Source organism: Sylvia atricapilla, chromosome Z (genome assembly GCF_009819655.1).
Source record: "Sylvia atricapilla isolate bSylAtr1 chromosome Z, bSylAtr1.pri, whole genome shotgun sequence".
Classification (NCBI taxonomy): domain Eukaryota; kingdom Metazoa; phylum Chordata; class Aves; order Passeriformes; family Sylviidae; genus Sylvia; species Sylvia atricapilla.
Window position 1 is genome coordinate 13,971,478 of NC_089174.1, and position 16,553 is coordinate 13,988,030.

Sequence of the window (16,553 nt, forward strand, 5' to 3'; positions counted from 1 at the left end):
CGTGAGAAGCATAAGGGAAGATATTTACAAAAATTCATGCTTGGTTGTGTACAATAGAACAGTGGGAGGGCTTAATGATTAACATAGGATTGTATAATGAAGGGGTATAATACTGTGCACCTCTTGGACCCCTGTTGGAGTTGGATTTGGGTCTGTACCTTGACTCCCAGAGCTCTAAATAAAGCACCTCATAATCATTTCCGTGATTATGCGTTTTCCCCGCTAACATTTTGGTGACCCAGACAGGACCCTGTGAGCACTGCTGAGGACCTCCCGACCCGATCATGCTCCACCTGGCACCTAGGGATTCTCGGGGAGCCCATCGAGGTGGGACCCCCCGCCGCTCACAACGTCCCCTGGAGAAGAGGCAAGGTGTTTTATTCTGGTCTGGTCTGCGTGCCTGTCTGTCAGACGTGGCGAAAGCTGCGCGTGGTTGGGCTAAGGAATTTCTGGTATTGCCTAGGCGCCATCTGTTAGACAGGGCGAAAGCCCTGCAGGTTCGGCATTGGTGGTGTTATGTACTGTAACATATGGAGAAGCTGAAAGGGTTAAAAATGGGGGTTATGGGCGGCAATGCCCCCATACCCGCTTCTCCTTTGGGGTGCTTGGTAGCATACTGGAAAGCTGGAAATTTCGGTCAGGAATTACAGAAGGATAAATTGATTGATTATTGCAATACATGGTGGCCTGGTTATGTTTTGGCTGATAATCGGAGGTGGCTGGAGAATGGATCTTTGGAACCAAATGTTATATCACAACTGATGGAGTATTGCAAACAAGAGGGTAAATTTGATGAAATTCCATATGTTGATTTATTTTTCTACCTGCGAGGAAAACCGCTGTGGTTAACAGAGTGTAAATTGCAAGTGCTGGTCCTTGAAAACAATCAGTGCCTGGCTTGTGTCCAAGAAAGGTGCTATGTGGAACCCTTGGTTTTGGGAAAAGGGGACGAAGATGATTTGGAAGCTGATACATTACACTAGGACCCAATGGCCCCACCAGAGCTCCCCTGGTCAAGTTCCACTCCGCCTGGTCTCACCCCCTGATTCTCTTACCTTTTCCCCGTGTAATCCTACATAATGTGCTTCTCCCCAGCACTATCCCCCTCCCCCACCAATGCCTGCTCAAAGATTTATCCCTCCACCAACACCTCCTCAGGGGTACCCTCCCCTCCCACCCACACCCCCATCGCTGGTCTCTGCCCCTGCAAACCCTCCATCCAAGTCCTCCACTGCTTCCTTCTCAGATAATAATCAGGACCTGATAATGAGACGGGGATGACGGGGAGCGGGGTACCGAGAGGACGGGGCAGAAAGTAGCAAGAGTGAGGGAGATAGGTCGGATGCCCCAGTAGCCCACTGTACATCGGAAGACTGGCCCCAGCGTGGCCTAAGACAGGAAAGAGTGTATTAAAACCAGGTAAAAAAAAAAAGAGAAAAATTACTGCGCTGCTAAGGCAGGGGGTGGGGGTGGATGGACCAGGTTTTGTCAAGGTCCCTTTTTCACCAGCTGATTTGGTAATAGAGAAACAATCAGCAGGAACATATCGGGACAACCTGGATAAAGTAGCTCGTGTGGTTAAAATGATAATGAAAGCCCAGAACCCCGATTGGGAAGATATCCAAGTGATATTAGACACTTTGATGGATGAAATAGAGAAGGATATGGTACTCTGGGCAGCAAAGGAAAGAGCCAGGGAGGACATACGGAATGGTTTGGTGACAGGGACTGTGGACTATAATTTTCCCACTGAAGAGCCTGGGTGGGACCCTAATGACCCATCCGGAATAGATATGATGAGGCTAAAGAAATATCAGGAGTAGATTTGTATAGGGGTGCAGAAGGCAATCCCGAGAAGTATGAATTGGTCTAAGTTGTATGAAATCCAGCAGGAGAAAAAGGAATCTCCCACTGCCTTCCTAGAAAGACTTAGGAAACAGCCAGGAAATATACTGATCTTCAGGTAGACAGGGAGCAAGCAAAGATTCAACTCGCCCTTATTTTCCTAGGCCAATCATAGGAGGATATTAGGAGAAAATTACAAAAACTGGAAGGGCAAGAGTTAAGAAATTTTGACAAACTACTTGAGGTGGCTTAGAAAGTTTATAACAATAGAGAAAAAGAGGTTGCTAAGAAACAGGGATAGAGTCTTTTGGCAGTTTTACAAGGACAGGGGTGAGGATGTGGTAGAACTGGTCGGGGTGGTAATAGAAGTGGTTTTGGCAGAAGACATGAAAAACATAATAAATCAATGCGCTTCTTGGAAAGTCATTAGAAGAGAGAGTGCCCAAACTGGTTTAGCCAGAATGGTTAGCCCCAAGTGGACAGTGTAGCTGGAGTCATGATCTTATTTGAAGGAAAGCCAGGATCAAAGGAGCCCATGGTGACTTTGTGCTTAGAAGGAAAGAAGGTTACCCTTCTTACATACAGATTCTGTATTGAACTATATGGAAGGGCAAATTTGGAATAAGTTGATTGTAATCATTGGAGCCACAGGGAAGGAAGAAACAAGGCCATTTCTGCAACCCCTAGATTTGAGCTTTGGGAATAATGTTTTAACACATGAATTCTTGTATTTGCCTGAGTGTCCAACCCTGCTCTTAGGGCATGATTTATGGGTAGCACCTGAGGCGGTAATTACTTTTGAGAATGGTGAACATGAAATGAGGATACCCGAGTCCAAAACAGGAAAGATTTTAATGATAAAAGAAAAGCCAATCCCTAATATTCCTAAGGAAGCAGAAGATGCAGTGATTCCCTCTGTATGGGAAACGGATGTACCAGGAAAATCTAAATTGGCACAACCAGTACATATAGAATTGAAAGAAGGGGGAAATGCTGTACGGATTAAACAGCATACTATAAAACAGAAACAAGGCAGGGAATAGCAAAGACTATTGATAAATTCTTAAAGTATCAAATTCTAGAAGAATGTGAATCAGAATACAATACTCCAGTTTTCCCAGTGAAGAAGCCCAGTGGTGAGTATAGACTCGTACAGGATTTGAGGGGCATAAATGAGATAACCAAAGATATTCATCCAGTGGTGGCCAATCCTTATATATTGTTAGCATCTGTGAAGGAGATATATAAATGGTTTACTGTAACTGATTTAAAAGATGACTTTTTCTACATACCCCTTGACCAAGATAGTAGGAAACTATTTGCCTTTGAGTGGGAACATCCTGGAAGTGGAAGAAAGACCCAGCTCACCTGGACTCAACTACTGATGGGAGTCAGCTGACAAAGGAGATGGAAATCTGAACAAAAGTAGGACAGGTACCGAGAGACCAGTACCTACTGCTCCAATATGTAGATGATATTCTGATTGCGGCAGAAGAAGAGGCAACTTGCATAAAGGTAACAACTGAGATTTTAAATTCCTTGGGAATGGGAGAAAAAGCCCAAATTGCCCAACAGACTGTTATCTATTTGGGATGTGAAATCTCACAAGGGCAAAGAAGGCTGGGTACTAATCACGTTCAAGCTATTTGTGATATTCCAGAGTCCCAGAATCTGCATGAGCTGTGAATTTTCCTTGGAATGACCAGGGGGTGTCACCTGTGGATCATGGACTATAGTCTGATTGCAAAGCCCCTATATGAGGCCCAGAAGATGCAGCCATTTGTCTGGGGCAAACCACAAAAGAGGCCTTCTGGAAATTAAAGGAAGCGTTAACAACTGCTCTTGCATTAGCGTTACCTGATTTGTCTAAAGACTTTCAGCTGTACATACATGAAAGGCAGCACCTGGCAATGGGAGTCCTGACCCAGCTATTGGGAAGTTGGAAAAGGCCAGTGGGTTACTTTTCCAAACAACTTGACAACGTAAGTGCTGTGTGGCCTTCATATCTGCAGGCAGTGGCAGCTACTGTGCTACCAATATAAGAAGGCAAGAAGCTCAGGATGAGAAGACACATTGATGTCTACATGCCACACGCGGTAACCATGGCTCTGGAACAGAAAGGGGGCCACTGACTCTCTCCAAGTTGGATGATGAAATTCCAGGTAACCCTGACCGAGCAGGATGATGTGACAGTAAAAACAACTAATCTTTTGAATCCAGCCTATTTTTATTTTATTTGAATCCATACCTAGTTTCTAGGTACTACAGCTGAGGAGGGTCCACTGGGACATGACTGCATAGAAGTGATCGAGTATAGCTATTCAGCAAGAGCAGACCTGAAAGATACTCCTCTGGAGCAGCCAGAATGGGAATTCTTCACAGATCACCTGCAGAATTTCTCTGTTTAAGGTAGATGTTAAATGGTCAATTTTCTTTTTGCTTCACAGCAGAGAGGTTTAATCAATTGAGTTTCCAAGGTCTTTTCCAAAAATACTTTTAAAATAGATCTATGGTGAAGATACCAGAGATATTTAACAAATTAAGTTTGGGCACTTACTGAACATGCAGAGGGTGTGGATTCAGTCCAGTGGGGAAGAGGGAACAGTTGAAAAGAAATTTTTAATTCTGATATTGTCTTGCCACTCCTACTTTCAATACCTGTACTGGTCTAGGCATCCACCACTGGGTGCTTTTGGTGATTTAAATAATGAATAGCTGAGAATGCTTTTACTTGTCAAATCAATGTGGCCATTGAACGACATAATTTTCTGCACTATAAGAAATTATTTACACCCAACAAGTCTAGTTTAATTAGATCCTGCATTAGCAAAATGATGGTCTACATTTTTACTCTATTTCAAAATGTCAAAATAATATTTGCTTTACTTAAAATTATCTCCCACCCTTGTTAAAGAAAATTTAATCACTTCAGGAAAGTGCTGATTAAAAAATAATCTGCCTTATGAGCTTTTCTCTGGGAAAAAAAATTTCTTTATGCAGATGTACACTTGCTTGTTTCCTGAATATTTACTACATATTGAACAATTGTTACTGGAATTGACCAGACTTGAAGTGGAAGTTCAAGTAGAGCAAAAGAGGCATCATTCATCCTTCTGCATCAGCTATGTAATGCCAGTATATCACAGAGTCACAGAATCACAGAATATGTAGGTTGGAAGAGACCTTCAAGATTATTGAGTCCAACCCAGCCATAACACTTCAACTAGATCATAGCATTGAGTGCTCGTCCAGTCTTTTTTTAAGCACATCCAGGGATGGTGACTCCACCACCTCCCCAGGCAGACTATTCCAGTATTTAATCACTCTTTCTGTGAAAAACTTCTTCCTAATATCCAACTTATATTTCCCTTGATGCAGCTAGAGACTGCATCCTCTTGTTCTGTCAGTTGCTGCCTGGTGAAAGAGACCAATCCCCAGCTGTCTACAGCCACCCTTCAGGAAGTTGTAGGGAGTGATATGGTTACCTCTGAGTCTCCTTTTCTCCAGGCCAAACAACCCCAGCTCCCTCAGTCATTCCTCACAGGGTTTGTGTTCCAAGCCCCTCACCAGCCTTGTTGCCCTTCTCTGGGTGGGCTCAAGCATCTCAATGTCTGAGGCACCAGAACTGGACACACCACTCGAGGTGTGGCCTTACCAGTGCTGAGTACTGGTGAAGAATGAAGAATAAAAAATGACCTCCCTGCTCCTGCTGGCCACACCATTCCTGATCCAGGCCAGGATGCCATTGGCCCTCTTGGCCACCTGTGCACACTGCTGGCTCCTGTTCAGCTGCTGTCACCAGAACCCCCAGGTCCCTTTCTACCTGGGCACTGTCCAGCTACACCATCCCCAGCCTACAGCATTGCAGGGATTTATTGTGGCCAAAATGCAGGACTCTGTTAGACTCTGCCCATCCATCCAACAATTCCAGGTCTCTCTGCAGAGCCATCCTATCTTCCAACAGATCAACGCACGCTCCCAGCTTAGTGTTGTCCACAAATTTACTAAAGAAAGATTCTATAGCCTCATCCATGCATTCAATAAAAATATTGAACAGAACTGGCCCCAGCACAGACCCCTGAGGGACACCACTGGTGACTGTCCCTAGATGGATGCAGCACCATCCACCACCACTCTCTGGGCCCAGCCATCCAGCCAGTTCCTAACCCAGTAAAGAGTGCTCCTGTCCAAACTCCAGGCTGCCAGCTTTTCCAGGAGTGTGCTGTGGGAGACAGTGTCAAAAGCCTTGCTGAAGTCCAAATAGACAACATCCACAGCCCTTCCTGCATCCATCAGTGGGTCACCTGGTCATAAAAGGAGATCAGATTGGTCAAACATGACCTACCCCTCCTAAAAACCCCTGCTGGCTGGGTCTGAGACCCTGGCCATACTGTAGGTGCTGCATGATGACACTCAGTACACACTGTTCCATTATCTTGCCAGGTACTGAGGTCAGACAGACTGATCTATAATTCCTGGGATCCTCCTTCCCACCATTTTTGTGAGTGGGTGTCACATTGGCCAGCTTCCAGTCATCTGGAACCTCACTAGTGAGCCAGGACTGTTGGTAAGTGATGGAGAGTGGTTTTGCAAGTTCATCTGCCAGCTCCACCCTGGGATGGATCCCATCTGAGCCCATAGATTTATGAGTATCCAAGCATCTCAGCAGTTCTCTGACTGGGTCTTCTTGGATAATGGGGAGACCATTCTGTTCCCTGACAACATCAACCAGCGCAGGAGGACAGCTGTCTTGAAGGCAAGTTGTCTTCCCACTGAAAATTGAGGGAAAGAAGGCATTAAGCGTATATCATGGCATCCTCTGTGAAAGCAGTTTTTCTATTTTATAACTGTCAGGGAATAGGATGGGAGAGAATCTCTGGGATCAGCAGATCCAAATGCTTTTCAAGAGCTGGGAGATACAACCTACAATATTTTTTCCTAAAAAATCTAATTTAATCCCACAAGAATTTATAGTCTTAGATTCTACTTTTTCGATTTCAGAGCTGTGTTGCTGTCTTATCCAAGCAATCTTAATTGTAGTACTGATTTCATTTATCATGTTGCGCTTTTTTCCTAATTACTTCCTTCCATATTTTTAAGAGAACTGCTGTTAGCTAAAGAACCCAAGCCCTTTGGCAGTGATTTTCCCTCCTTTACCATAGCAGTGGCTTTTACGGGCAGCTATTCCAAATTTAACACACGTAGTCCTAACATGAATGATCAGAATATAATCATTACTTTAAATTAAGTGTGCTCTGTGTCTTTTACCTGTAAAAAATATTGATGATGCCCATTCTAACAAAGGCAGCTTTCATGGTAAGCATTAATTTTTAGTCATGTTTACAAAGACCAAACTTATCAAAAGCAAAACATCTTGCCCAATCTTGCCCAATGAATGTTTTATAGTTTTGTGTGCTAGTTCCTTTAAAAAATTTACCAAGAGGCTCCATGGTCCTCTTTGGATTTGAATGCAAGGAGGTCTCCTGAGTCTCACAAATCACTTTACAAATCACTGATAGCTGCTGACTTTGCTTTTGTTACTCTACTCAGTATTTCCAGTTTCAAATTATGTCTCTTCAAAATTTTCTAGTATTGTCTTTTTCCAGATGAACTGTATTCAACTTTAGGAATTGCTTATCACTGTGCTTCCTGATATCAAACAGCCTGAGCTTATCTCAAATCTGTTCTTTCCTTTTTACTCCTTGTGCCCTCATCTATCTATTCTTTGTGTTTTCTGGAGATAGTTATTCACCAGAAGTGGCATGGAATCCTCCTCTTTCCCTAACTCTTAGTTGCATTTCATTCATGACAGGTTTAAAAGCTTCTGTTTAAAAGAAATTCCAAACCTCACTCACAATCAGGAAGTTGCTGAACTCTCTTACCCAGTTGTCTTCATAAATTAGTTCCTTCATTAAATTCTTTTCATTTCTCACGGTCTTTAACGACTGTGATCCTCTCACACAAAATTACTTCTGCTAAACTTACAAACTTAAACAAAATCAGCTTCTGATCTGTCAGAACATAGGCCTGTAAATGGAGCTCCTGTTGGAGCTCCTGTTAGTGCTCCTGGACCATCAAACAAGGGCAGTAAGTGGAACAAGAGACTGGCTGCGTGACCTCTTTGGCCACTTGGGTTTTATTTCAGAGATAAACATGGCTCCTGCTTCTCACCTTAGAATTAAAAGTCACAGATAATATGTACGTGGAGCTAAATGAAGCTGTGACACGTTCCCGTTCTGTTTTAAAAGGAAAAAAAACCTCGAAAGTTTCCAGGTTGCCACCATATGCCATGGATGGCTGTATAGTGAGGTGTTCACTCCTAGAGCTGCAGTTCAAAGGGATAAATCTCAGATGACAAAACCAGATTGTGTCCTATTGTTATCGCAGTGACCAGGAGCCAGCACTCGAAGACTGTCAGTAGGACTACATTTTTGTTTTCACTGCCTTTGTTTGTTTCTCACAGCTAACTATTCGGCACATCTAGGTAAATGTACACTCTTCGCCTTAAAAAGCAAGCAGGAAATTTCCTAAGCCGGTAGTTTTCTTTGGAATGGTTATATAGGGAGAAACAAGCAAGTTGAGAACAAGTAAAATTTTCACGTGTGAACTTACAAAAACTACTCCTGAAGCGAAGGGTCAACTATTCCAGTAGCACACATCCATGCCCCTGATGGCAAGAGCATCAGCCCTCGAGACTGAGCGGGTAAGGAACTCTCGGGGCTCCTGTGCCAGACCCAGCTGGCGGGGCAGGTGTGGGGGTCCGGCCGCCTCCCCTCCGGGCTCATCCTTGGGACGAGAACCTTTGGGGCCCCCGTGTGCTGTCCCAGGGAGGGCTTTAACTGCCAAGGGTCCATCGCACAGCTCAATTCCCGGAGGCTGGGTAGGTGCGGGCGACCCGAAGGAATGCGCAGACCCCCTCTGGGACCAGCTCTACCTGCACCGCTCTCTCTCCGAGACCCCCGTTCCCTCCCGTCGCCGGCACACTCCCACCTCTCCTGCCATCCCCTCTTCCCGGCCCCCTCCCTCTCTTCCTCTCCCCCTCCTCATCCCCTCACCGGCCCGGGAGTACCGGCCCCTCCTCCGGCTCTCTTCCCTATAAATCCGCCCTTGGCGCTCGGCAGGGTGTTTTCGCTCCCCTCTCGCTGTGTCCTATCGCTTTTATTTAGGCGCGGGTAATTATCGTTTGGTTCTTCTTTTTTTTTTTTTTTTTTTTTTTTTTTTTTTTTTTTTTTTTTTTTTCGGTAGGGGAAATTCAGCGCGGTTCTCTTGGTTTTCCTGTTGCGGTGGAGGGGGAGAAAATCCCAAGCTATTCTGCTTTTATTCCCCTCTTTCCCCTCCTCTCCGCAGAGTGGTGGGCGCGAGCATCGTGGAGCCCGGGCCCCGCTGGCACTGGCCGGGACAGGCTGGGGAGGACAGACGTGGGATTTTCCGCGGCTGAAGTCTCTCCTCACTCGGAAGCCGGCTCATGCCCGCTGAGGGCAGCGGGGGCCCGGCGCTCCCGGCCGCACCTGCCCCCCGCTTCCCGCCGCATGGGCTGGCGGCAGCTCTGGGTGTAGCGCCGCTGCTTTTTCTCCCTTTGCTTGGCTGCCTGGCGCTGTGTGCGCAGGCGGCGGCCGGGAGACAGCAGCGGCAGCATCGGCCGGCGCCCCGCGCTCCCTCAGGAGCCAGCGGCCCCTTGGCCGCCATCGCCGTGCGCCGGGAGGACGGGCCCGGGAGCGCCGCCGGTCGGGTCCGCAGGCGAGGACAGCAGACGCGCTCCGAGGGTAGGGGCGAGGCTAAAACCCCCTTCCCTGCCCCCTTTGTTCCTCAGGGCAGCTCCCCGGCCACAGCTCCTTGCCGGCGGACTTCGTGTGTGTCCCCGGTGCCGCTTCCCTTCCCGCCTCGTTGTATGGCTGAGGACTCGCAGTTCGCTAAGTTGGGAGTTTGGTCTGTCGAATCTGGCCTCCTAATTAGTGCGATTTAGTTAAAAGCAGACATTGTGCGGGGCTACGTTACAGCTAACGAATTGACCCCACTGGGCTCCTTGGGTCCAGCGTTCCGATATTGAGATGCTTTGACTCTTATTTTGGGGGGTTTCTAAAAAGAAATTATGCAAAGCCGGTTTGGTTTTCTTCTTCTGATGTTTCGGGGACTAATTGTTATTTTGACTTAGTTTATGTATTCTTTTGAGCAGGCATCCTTTCTGTCTTGTGTCAGATGACAGCAAGAAGCCTGTCTTTACGGCAACGCTTCTCAGACTTCGAATGAAAGCAGAATCAAACTTAGCTCTTCCATATACTCAGTTGTTGTTACAAAGACAAGTGTGGCCTTCTCATGCCTCATCTACCTCTCATCTTTATACTAATCAATTGAACTAACCCAGAATGCCTTGGAGGAAGATTTTGTTTTCTTGGGTAGAACTTTTTTGTAGACAGCTTTGCTATGTACTTTTTGTTTGTGTTATGCATCTGGATTCTTTTTGCTTGTGTATGCAAAACATTAAATTGTCTTTAGAGTGCTTCATATTTTCCCATACACATTAACTGATTCGTTTTTGGCACAGGCCAAATGTGTGTGGTTCTAGGTTTCGCTCCTTCTGTTGCTCTGGATGGAAGACCCTTCCTGGAGGAAATCAATGCATTGTTCATAAGTACCTGACTTACTTCTACTCAAGGGCTAACAATAAAAGTAAATATTCTTCAACAAGTCACTGTTCCATTCAGTATGAGAAAAAACAGTTCAGTTCAGTGTTTCACATTATTTAAAAAAAAAAAGGAAAAGGGAAAAAACCTACCAAGATGGAAAGGCAGGTCCACATTCCTTGTAGCTGAAAGGCTGCCCAATGACCTTGGTATGTTCACAGACATATCTCTACCTAGTTTTTAAAGAAAACCCATGACAGTGAAGGAAGAAGGAAAGAAAATTTTGTCAAATCAAATATTGAACTGTAGTAACAGGAAAAAATGAGCCAAAAGGTCTCAATGTAAGCAAATCAGGTCTTGAAGTTCTCTGAAACTTGGAGTTGCAATCAAATAGGGAGCTTCTTTACATCTGGGATGCCCTCTTTCTCATCTGTTATTTTTAGTTGTGTTTTGATAGCTGTCACGCTTGTAGGTTGGCTAGTGGCTGGTCGTACTGTGCTGACAGATGTGACTTGACATACATGGCACAGCAAAAAAAAAAGTTCTGCATATGGGGAATTTGCTCAGTACTCTGGTGGGATAATGTCTTAGTGATGTTTACCATAAAACAGAAAATGAAGTTTAATTTTCTGTTACATAACAGCTGATAGTAGACACCTGCTTTCGTCAGACCTTAAATTTTCAGTCTGTTGCCATTTTTTCTAGCCTCTCACTGTCCTTTTTGTTAATAAGTATGCTCAACTTAAGAATTCAGGTTCAAGAACATACTGCTCTTTATGTAAACAGTGGAAGTCTTTGTAATAATTCACCTGATAAGCTGCAGGCATGCAGTTGATGAAACTGGGGAAGGAAAGGGTGATAAGCAAAGATCTGCGGAACTTTTGAGCTTTGGTAGCTTTTTTTTTTTTTTTTTTTATTCCAGGCCTCTCTCTCCTGCTCCCATATGTTGGTTCTACATTATTAAACTTGGTTAGTTAATATTTGGGATAACTGTGGCATGTATCACTTATTTTCACCTGAACTGACCACTGACTCAGAATTTCCCAGCAAAGGATAATGGTGCAATTCAGAGGAAGATCCTTTACTTAATGTCCCTGTGGAATAAAAGTACTTTTTCAAAGTTTTCTGTTCACATTTATCAACTTTTTCAATACTGGCTTACTTTAATGTAAAGTAGAGCTTTGAAGAAGGGTTTAGTCTGCCTATCAGACTGTTGACAGGTTTTTCACATTCAGCTGTGTGTCTGGCTCAAATGTGGTTAGGGGCTTTTAGCAATCCTTACAAGATACCCTTTAAATTGTGACTCTCAGTGCCTGTTAAAGGTGCTGGTCTCAGGTCTGCCCACATCCAGAATAATCTTTGATTTATTTTTAATTTATGTGCACAAAGGACATCTTTTAGCTCCTGCCTACTTACTACACTCTAATTGCAGGTTTCTTACATGTTTGGAAGGTGAATGATTTTGGCAGACCAGTATTGTCTGTGACACTTTTCTGTTTCTGCTTTTGGTGAAGGCTTAAGTGTACAGATTTCTATGCTTAGATATAATGTCGGTGGAGATAACATTCCCTCTAGCTAGAGTTCTTCACCCAGAAGAGTCTTCCTGCACAGGCTGCTGGACAAACTATAAAACTTCCTATTGGAGATGTGCTGATTATATTAACTGGTGAATTTGAAACAGTATTTCATGAGGAGTGATCTATGAGCCAGTGGTAGGTCAAATAGAAACTATTCTGACCTGACAATGTTTCAAGCTGATGATGTGGTGGTGGTTGGTGGTGGTCTGTGGCACATTTATGATTAAAGGTGATATTTTTATCTTAAAAAACTGAAAGTCTGTTTGCTTTGACTCATTTGTAAACTTTTCTGATGAAAGCGTATTTATGATATGCCTTAAGATCTAGGGCTTCCAGTTGGTAAAAAAATCACTTCCTAACAGATAATAAACATAATAAATTGGACTGAATGTAAACATTGCTTTATCAGGAGATTCACATGTGTTATATAAAGATCCACTGAACAGGAATATAGGAAAACAACCCTGTTTCCTGTGCTTGTCAAGTGCTTTATATAAAGTCCTGTTTTCTCACTTTTACTTCTGTTAATGGCAAAGTATTTTAAGTCAGACAATGGCGCGTCTCTAATTCTAGCTAAATAAAAAAAATCCCACAAACTCTTTGACTTCTCATACTTTCACATTTGAGGCATAATTGTAGCAGAATTTAATGATAAAGGTAGATGATGCATTTTACATATATTTGGTGCCCAAAGGATGGTGGTACATGATCTCCTCAAGGTATTTGTTCCATTTCAGTCCTTCAGTGGATGTGTGCTGCCAGATTATTTGGGTCTCACAAAGCTATTTACAAAGAAATTGTGATTCTTTTTTTTTTTTTTTTTTTTTATTAGTGGTGTTTGTTTGGTTTTGAGGTTTGTTTTTTTTGTTTTTTTTTGTTTTTTGTTTGTTTGTTTTGTTTTTTGGGGTTTTTGGTTTTTGTTTGTTTGTTTTTTGTTTGTTTGTTTGTTTTGCTTTACAAGTTATCTGTTGCACAATATATGTCTTTTTGAAGCCCTCCTGCATTTTGCTATAGTGGCTCTTACTGCTTCAGGCTCTATTTTGATTCATTTGCTACTCTAGCAGATTAATTTGATGTATAAATTTGGATCTGCTTTAGAATCTTTTAGACTTTTAGCTCATTTTTTTGTGGTTCTGTCACTCATTTTTTCATGTGTATAAATTTGGATCTGCTTTAGAATCTTTTAGACTTTTAGCTCATTTTTTTGTGGTTCTGTCACTCATTTGTCACTCATGTGCGGGATGGTGAGTGAGAAGGGAGGGCAGGACTTTGGGTCATCAGGGGGATGGTGCAAGGTCAGGCATGTGACACACACCTATGGGGTGGACAGGCTTTCCTGAGGTTTTTGTGGTTAGTTTTTAAATAAAAATGTGGGAGCTGCCTGTGTACAGAAAACTATATTTACGGAAACATCACAAAATCTGCAAAGTCCAGCATTTGGACACTGAATTCTCACAAAACTGCTTTGGGTAAAGCCAGATAACCTTAGGAAAAGAAAAAGAAAAGACCCTAAAAAGAAAAAAGAAAAGACCCTAAAATGCATTGTAAGGGTGAAGCCCAGAGCATACATTGGCATTGTTTATATGTCTTTAAATCTTGAATTCTTGGTAATATTTTTTCACATGTCTTGTAGTCTAAGAGATGTATTTTTAATAATTTTACATTGCTTGCAAAATTGGCTGGTATTTCTGATTGGGGAAGGAGATGATTGACTGGTTTCAGTGGTCAGTTCAGTGTTTGAATATGCCTGATTTAATTCTGATTGTCTTTAAATTTGTCAAGAGATACCAATTATGCCAAAATTCAGTCTCCTTTATTTAACTTAAAATTACCTTTGTGTGTGTAATAGCTGTCCCATTAAGTGAGTTTTCAAGTGTTGATATTTTTTCCTGCAAGTTTAAGACGCAGGTTGCGGTAAATTGCTGTCATTCTCTTTCTGTGTCCTTCCTCAGCAATTTGTAGAAATATCTGTGACGATGGATTTTGTTCCCATCCTAACATGTGCACTTGTGCCAGTGGACACATGTGGATCAAGACCTGGTAAAGACTTACTGTGTTTTTATTAGAGATTTCATTGAAAGTCATTCTCTTTAAGTTTCAATGACAAAAATCCCAGCTTCGTTGAAAATAACTTCTCGTTACTGCATATGCAAATGTAAATTACCCTTAGGTAAAATACCTCAAGTTCTTGATCAAGTTTGTTAAACCTCATGTGCCTGTTTATTCTGTGTGACAAATTTAAATAAAATGTGGTTAAAGAGAGAAGCAAGTTTACAAATGAATGTGTCTGGTACTTGCATTTCCGTTGAGTCCATTTTGGTAAGAAATGACAAGTCTACAGTCTCCAATGCAATTAAAAGTTTGGAGTTGCTGCATAATAGTTTTTTTAAAATCAAGAAAACATCTCCATGAGCATACATGTAAAATATATGGAGTAGATGGTACAAAGCTCATAATTCAGATCCCATTTTAAAGACTGTAGAAGGTTTTTCATTCCTTTCTGGTGTTTTTGGATGATTTGGAGTGTCTCTCTGCAGCACAGCAGTGCAGCATCAGCTGCAGGAATGGCAGGATGTGCATGGATGAGCGGTATCAGTGTCAGAAGGGCTTCTCTGGTGCCCACTGTAAGCAGTGTAAGTCACAGCCAGTTTGCTTGAAGTGCAGTGAAACATCTGAGAGAAATGCTTCTTTTGGGGTATGGAGTTCAGCTGGCTGTTATTTCATGGATGAAGTGCTTTTGTATTCTCTAAAATTCAAGTTACAGTTTGGATTCACTGAGCAGTTTTGGGAAACCCTTGGGGAGTAATGTCCATGCAACACTGTGCATCCCACTCTTCATAGCAGATGTTCATTAGTTTTTCATTCTCTTTAACAAAGTTTTCTCTACCTCAGAACAATAGTCTTGCTGCTGGGTTGAAGCATGTTTTTCTGTTTTCTGCTTAGTCTAAGGGAAAAGAGATTAAATATGATTTAAGCTATTGGATAATTCTTTGGGTTGGCTGACAAGCTAGAAAGTCAATTATTTGCCCAGCTTTACCTATAGCAGCACAGTGTTTACAAGCTGTGGCAATTTAGCAAACAATAAAAGTCCCTAAAGGCTACAGGGATGAAGAAAGACTCAAAGTGTATTCTTAGGCCAGCTGACTACTAATTGGGAGAGAGATTAATTGCATAATAGTCTGAAAGAAGTAGAGACAGGAGGGCAGCTATGCAAAAACCAGATGGACGATAATGTTTTTTCTGCCCTAGTCTTTTTTATAAATGCTGGAAAACAGCATATATCTTGTTCTCGCTTTAACTGGATAAAACTCCCTAAATTTTAGCAAGTAGTTATAATCATTAACTGTGATCCTAGCCACAGTGAAATTTTGTGTTAAGGGTTTCTTGTCCCTTCCTGCTTTCTTTAAAATATTGAGTTAACACCTGAATGCACTCAGATGAGACACATTTCCAATGAATAGAAGAAAAGATGGTTTCATTTTCAAATGGTGACCCTGAAGCAATCCAGAAAGTCTGAACAAACTTTGGAGATTGGTTTCAGTGTATAAGGTAGTTAAAATTTCAATCAGGATTATGAATATGTGTCTTCTAGACAGTCTTAAAAATGTAAGTATGCTTTTATTTCAATTTAGAAAAATTTAATAGTATATAATGCAGTTAATTTGCTGAAGTGTCATTGCCCATTAATTTAGTAATGTAACAAATGCAGCAAAATATCTTCATTTTATGTGTGCATTCTCAGGAAAAGGTAATTCTGTTTAGTGTTTCTTGGTAAGAAGTAAGGTTTTATCACATTTCCACAGAACAATGTATTTTATGCTCTGCACTGTGATACAGGAGTCATGTATACCTTTCTTCAGTTTGAAATTACTACCTTCTCTAGGTTTCTGAGGTTCTTTTGCCCTGGATACTCAAATGTGTTACAAATGCCACATCCAAACTGAGGTGACACGTTTAGGAAGGCAGCCTTATGATTTTGAGATCAAAATTTTAAAGTTGTTAAATACAAGAACTTTTTGTAGTTTTTATTTAACAGAAAATATTAGTAACATAAACTTTTCAAAATTTTGCGACTGTCCTATAAGCTGAAATGTTTTGATTTGGAACAGGTGCTGATTTTGGACAATTTTGAAGCAATGACCTGAGGCAATGAGTCAGAAAATAGCTAAAATGAGTTAGTTAAGGCACTCTTTTAATAGTGTTTTTTTTAGCCTTCTTCCTTTTGAACTGAGAAAATTCAGTTCATGCTGTTGTACACCACAACGACACTGACTTTGAACTTCAGAAGGCTGAAAATGACTCCGTTATTTTGGGGATGTGTCTCTCTTAGACGCCGTTTTACACAGATCAGTCTGATTGGTGACAAAAAAACAAACCTCTTCAATCACATTGGTCAGACCAGAGGGATAGCAAGAATAAGTCCCTCCTAGGAAAAGGGTTGAAAACATAGGTACAGTTTACAAAAACTCTTCTCTTGTTTACAGAAAATTCCCTGGGAAAAGAATTTCAG

The 16,553-nt window shown here is 42.3% G+C and overlaps 1 pseudogene; it reads left to right on the forward strand.

The window, feature by feature from the left end:
- The first annotated feature begins 9,374 nt into the window (after window positions 1–9,374).
- Window positions 9,375–16,553, forward strand: part of LOC136373922 (fibrillin-2-like) — a 94,445-nt pseudogene continuing 87,266 nt past the window's right edge.